The 6610-nt window shown below is 27.3% G+C and overlaps 1 long non-coding RNA gene across 1 annotated transcript in view; it reads right to left on the bottom strand.

The window, feature by feature from the left end:
• Positions 1-5753: 5753 nt before the first annotated feature.
• LOC103308345 overlaps positions 5754-6610 on the bottom strand; it is a 3875-nt gene continuing 3018 nt past the window's right edge. The window contains exon 3 of the long non-coding RNA XR_510400.3: positions 5754-5974. This is a non-coding gene — a long non-coding RNA (uncharacterized LOC103308345). The remainder of the gene's footprint in view (positions 5975-6610) is intronic.

Raw genomic sequence — 6610 nt, 5'->3', positions numbered from 1 at the left:
CGAATTCTTTACTCAAAATAATTTGCTAATTTTCGTGATTTTTCCATGTTTTGTCAATTTTTTAACTTTAAATGCTTATAAAAAAAAACTGTGACTAAGGATTTTTAATATTTTTCATCTGCTTTTGAAAAAATATACTAGGAGCCTTTTATTAAATTTTCAAGCTTTTTTAATCAACAAAGCCAATGAAACAATTGATCTGAGGCACTATTACTTATTTTTAAATTAATGTGAAATTAACAAATTAATTTTTCATTTTAAGAAGTAAGTTAAGTTAATTTATTTTGTTTTAAATTTTATTTTATTTCACTATTTCAGTCTATTTTGTTTTCATGTCAAGAAATATTTACCGTGAATAGCTTAAAGTTAAAAATGTATATCATTTGAATAATTGAATCTAACTTATATGGAAATACTGTATAAACTTTATACCTACTATAAAATATAAACACTATAGTCTATAATTTAGTTTTGGGTTGGAAAATAATTAAGTACTCTAGAGTTATATAAACAAATTAACTTTTTTTTTAACTTTTTGTTATTGGAGCATATTAACTTAACTTAACTGAGTTAAAAAAAATCATTAACTTGCCCAGCCTTGCAGTGAAATACTTTACAACACTAGAGAGACCTCTAAAAATTATTTTTACCTAGTAAAAACTCTTATACAATTTTGTCTTTTAATTCATCGGCTATATCATCTGGTAGGGTTTTGCTGTACCTAGGCTTCATAGGTTGAACATGACAGAACTCTTCTAATGGAACAGCTTTATACATGTTTTTTGAAGCAGAACTATTTTTCCCCCATTGTTGAGGAAGACCAGTACAGCTCCACAGCTCCAATTCATTTTCAGGGGTCCTATTTTAAAATTAAATACATAGGTATTAAAAAATAATAATATGAAAATAAATAATGAATCTTTTATGGGTTTCTAAAATCTAGTAGATAGGTACATACTTTTGCAGTTTTAACATTAAGCCCACAACATGTTTGCATTTCCCTGTTCCCGCTTTACATGAGCATTTCGTGGACAAAACATCTTTCGTATTTGAAACAATAACTTCAAGCTAGGACAAGTAGATAAGTAACAAAAATAAAATTTAAAAATAGTAAATAGTAATTACTAACTTTGTAAGAATCATAAATTATTAGATTTATGCTTTACCGAAATGTGATGGCATACATTTATAGTTTCTAGTAATATTACAAACAAAAATATCTGAAAAAATGTAGGTACTTACTGCGTGAGGTTTTCCATTTAGATCACTGGTTTGTAAACATAATCCTAAAATATTAATATATGACTCATTTCTACATTTCACACCCATTTCTAATATATGGTTGCATTTTACAATCTCAGAACCTTCTATAAAAGGTCTTTTAAAATCACCAATGTACTGAATGATGTTAGTTATTTCTATTACTGATTCAAACATTTTAACAAAATAGACAGACTAAAAGCAGACTAAAACAACTTTATTAAGACTATTGACTAATGAAAAATATAACGTGTGTAATGTAATATCAATGTGCATACACAATAATCATAGTAAAAAAAACATTTTGCCTTTAGTCAGTGGACTGTAGACAGCACAGGCCTCGGCCGCCGGGCGACCATGTTCCCCGTTAGCCTTATCACTAATATCGACTAGTGCGCTACCTAGTTTGAAACGTGGGGGTGCTAAGCACCCTCAATCACCCCCCTATGTGCGCCTATGGTACCTATATAAGTACAGGACTTTTTTAACTGTTTTACCGCTTAAGTAGTTTCCCAGTTTTTAGGATGTCTGTATAGAATTTTGCTAACCATTGCCGGGTCTTTATAATGACAATATATTATAATGTGTCTACTTAAAAGGATGTCACCCAAGGCAGTTGCCCTCATATGTAAATATATATACGATTACAATACATAGCTAAAACAATATAATAAGGGAGGTAAATATACAAATAATAATTATAAATAGTAATTATTATAAAAAAACATGATACATAAATACATAATATTATGTCTAATTTTTTTACAATTTTTTTTTTTTTTTTTTGACACATTTTCACATTGAATATGCCACTTATCATTATAATAATAATATTTATTGAGAAGTTTTTCTATCATTTTATACTATTCTACTTTATTTAAATAATTTGATTTATTATTTATGTATTTACCTCCACGATTTTACGGGCTTTATATATTTCAGTTTTAAACCATACGGTATGTATGAATATACAGATAACCATTATATACAGACGTTCATTAATCACGATTGCAATTGATTTACAAATGATTTTTTTCAGCAGTCGTATTAAAGTCTACCCTAAGATTTAATAATAAACGTGAAATTGGTTCTGAATACAATTTAACATTTATATTTCCGTGTTAATTGTTGTAGTAAACATCAAATATTGATATTATTATAATATAATATAAGATACCGTTCGGTTCATTCCGATTAATTCATTTTGTTATGAATCCGTCGTATTATATTTAAATATAGCTTATTATAAAACTATTTAATAAAATTCAATACTAATAGTATTGTTATATAATTATAATATTATATTATATAATATTATAATAGAAAAAATATATATATAATTTCACATTCACGCAATCATGTTAATTTATTGTAGGTATATAACATTTTATAATACATTTCGGAACAAACAATAATGGTTATCAACGATATCAACGTTGACTTGTTGAAATTTAAAATTATAGATAGGTAATAAAATTATTTAATTTATTCACAATATAATATATTTTGAGCCTGCGGCTTTGGAATTATGTTAATTAATGCAAAAAATAAAATAATAGTTGTTATACGATAAACCTATGCTAACTCAGTAGTCGTCAATGACTCCGTTGCGTTGATAATATCTCGTTACTCTTTTAGATAGATTTTAGACACTTTTCGTAGATTTTCGTGACTGGTTTCCAAACATGTTTCGGTTTTTTCGCCTCTTTGGAGCTAGTCCCTTGGCCACTGGCCTTGTCGACGACTGCCGCTTTGTTCTTGTCGTCATTGGTGCTTTTAACTGCTCTCGACGGCGGAGCTATACTATTATTCCGACCGTCCATGTGGATAGCAATTGTTTTGGTTCAACGTACAATATTATTTACATAATTAATAATTTTAACAAGCGTATAAAAACACACGCAAAAAAAATAGTTAATAGCGCTATTGTTTATTACTTACCAAACACAAAAGCCCACTAGGAAGTAGTGTATTGGTTTCGATTGGCATGCGAAATGTTAACTTTGCAGACGATGAGCAAGCCACGGATCCATATACCTAAGTGCACTGACAATCGGGCAATAACGTACAAATCTGTGTTGTTTCGATTTCGACTAACTCACGTCTAATCAATATAACCACGTCATTTATAATTATCGTCGTGATGGAAAATATGGCACGATGCCCTACTCTTGAACTTTGATTACGCTAGCAGATGACCAGTCAATTGACATTTGCGTTTAATCTTGAAATTTATAACGATTGTAATGATATGAATATATGATAGATGTGCTTAAATGTTATAATATATTAATCGGTATTTCAGTTATCAATCATACAAGATGTTTAAATATACAAATAACCATTTTATACAGACGTTAATTAATCACGATTGTAATTAATTAACATACGATTTTTCAACAGTCGTATTAAATTCTACCCTAAAATTTAATAATAAATGTGAAATTGGTTCTAAATACAATTCTACATTTAAATTACCGTGTTGATTGTCATAATGATATTATTATATATAAAAAAAGGTTTTTTTCCGTTTTTGGTCATCGCGATTATATTAATTTTGTTATTCCTCCGTCGTATTATATTTAAATATAACTTATATTATAAAATTATTTAGGAAAATTCAATGCTAATTTATAGTATTTTTACAAAATATCGATGTGCCAAGTGATAGAAAAAAATATGTATAATTCCACATTCACGCAATCGTAATTCACGTAATATATTGTAGGTATGTAACATTTTACAATACATAATGAAACAAACAATTGTTATCAACGATATTTATGTTGACTTATTGAAATTTAAAATGATAGACAGTGAAATTATTTAAATAATTTAGAGTATAATATTTTTTAAGTCTGCAGTTATGCAATTATATTTATTAATGCAATAAATAAATTAATAGTTGTGACACAAAAAAACTACCTATATGTTTACCCTAGCGTCATTCATGTACACGTTAAGTACAATATGAAAAATTAAAATTTGGTTATAATCAACTTAATTATACAATAACTCATTTAATAACTCTGAAACTATTATTATAACATTTTAACGAGTGCATTAAATGAATAGTGTAAGCGCCATGCACTAATCAACATGACAAAATGTTATTTGTAAGCACTGAAAGTAAGCTGAAAGTAAGCACCATTGAGTAATATTCGAACATTTATTTTATCGTAAGTGACATAAGTCACACAATATTAAAAATATTTTTTTTATTCTCTAATTGTATAGTCGAAATAATTTTTTTATAACTCCACGTTTATATTTCATGAAAATCCATCAGATATTCGATTTTAAATGTATTTTTATTAGTTCCTGTAAAAAAATGAAAATGTCGCTTAATGAACTGTAATAAATATAATTAAGTACGTCATTTAAAATTATCGTCGTCATGCAAAATATACCTCGATGCCCCACTCTTATTGAACTTTGATTATGCTCGCAGATATCCAGTCAATCGACATATGTATATTTAATCTTAAAATTGATTACAATTATAATGATAGCAATATGATGGATGTGCTTAAATGTTATAAATAATAGAATGTCGCAGTGTTTTCTAGTACAAGTCATATACAAATATGGTTTTCAATTTCTTATTTTCGAAATTCGAGGGGGAGATATTTCTGTGATTGAGGTCACCCAGTTGTTAAGACAAACATCGTATCGACCTTAGATTAGGGCCTCTGGTAGAAAATGTCTCATGTCGGTAATATTGTGTTTTTCTGTGTGGGCGTGCATTCGTGTGTTTAGGGTGAGAGCAGTTTAAATATTAAAATGCCAAGGCAATTAAAAAAATATTAACAATAATACTTTTTCCTGTTTATTTTGTAAATTAACGTTAATTTTTTCGATTTTGGGCCTAAACTACATAGCAGAATTTCTGTCAATTTTTTTTTTTTACCAGAAACTTATCGATAAAAGTATTTTTCAACAGTTTTAATAATTAATATAGATGTAAGTACTGTTTATGATATAGAACCATAGAGGGTCTTTAGTAGAGCTCTCAAATTTGAACTTGAATTAAGATTAACGTGTGTTTAAATTTGAAAATCCGTGAATTTTATTACACGTGAATTAGAGACCACTAGTCTTTAGACATAATAAAATAATGTAAATAAAATAATATTTCTTGTTAGGTAAAATAATTAATAAGACGTAAGAAATGGGCGTAAGTCAAAACAAACAAATATAACGATTTCTTATATAGGTACACAACTCATTAATCTTTATTTTCTTGACCATCGTCAAGCATTAAATCTAGATCGTACAATACCTAAAATACAATATATATGTCTGAACATATAGGCTAAAAAATTTTCTATCTAACAGCGTGCCTATATTTTAGATAACATAAATACAAAAAAAGTTATTTGCTTCTAAACATTTAGTTTTTTACCTGTGCGTTATTTAAAATTAAATACCTAATTAAATCATTGTAAAAAATATATAATGAATTTTGTTTTATTAATATATTTCGTATCTATTGGAGTCTACATCCTAGGTGTGTTAAATGTATACAAGATCATTAAACTGATAAGTCAGCATTCTGGATAGATGTGCACTATGCTCTGGTGCACATACAGCTTCATATAAAGGTTGAATAATATACAATATTTAAGTTTCCGTGTAACTTTCTAAGCATAGATCTGTTTGACTATTTTTACTTCTGAATTAATGTTTCTGGAACTAGTTGATGCCGTAAAATCTGAAAACAATATATATATTTTTAGTTTTCACATTATAAAAAAAAATTTAAAAACATTAAAACTAAAAGTTTAACATTGAAATTGCTTCTACAAAAATAAATTGGTACGAATCTCATTTAATACATATATTATATTTATTAAATATTTAAATGGTATACCTAGATTACATAGATTAATAGTACTATAGTTTCATAAATTTAATATAGGTAGTTAACCTACATGATTTAAATATTATATTTTTTAATTTTTAGTTAATGATTTACCTTTAGGTAATGATACAGACAGGGCCGGAGAGAGAGGGGGTTTAAGGGGTCGTCACGACCCCTCACTCATTTAACCTAATATTTCAGTCGGCACATTCACATTGTCCAAAACCAAAAAAAAGGAAAAAATATAAAATACAAAAAAATAATATAGGTAATTAAAAAAAAAATTATAATAAAAAATAAACCACAGTGGAGAAATATGTTGGTTCTATTTTAAGCTTAATGAGCCAATGTAATAATTTTTTTTCCGTGTCCCCCCAGCTAAAATTAATATCTACATTTCACATTTATTGTATTATACGGGCTAAATGAACGTAAAATATGTACCTAAATAAGTAAAGTATTAAATTTTGTGAGCTATTTTTCCCC

Source organism: Acyrthosiphon pisum, chromosome X, assembly GCF_005508785.2.
Source record: "Acyrthosiphon pisum isolate AL4f chromosome X, pea_aphid_22Mar2018_4r6ur, whole genome shotgun sequence".
NCBI classification, from domain to species: domain Eukaryota; kingdom Metazoa; phylum Arthropoda; class Insecta; order Hemiptera; family Aphididae; genus Acyrthosiphon; species Acyrthosiphon pisum.
This window is presented reverse-complemented; position numbering and strand designations above follow the sequence as displayed.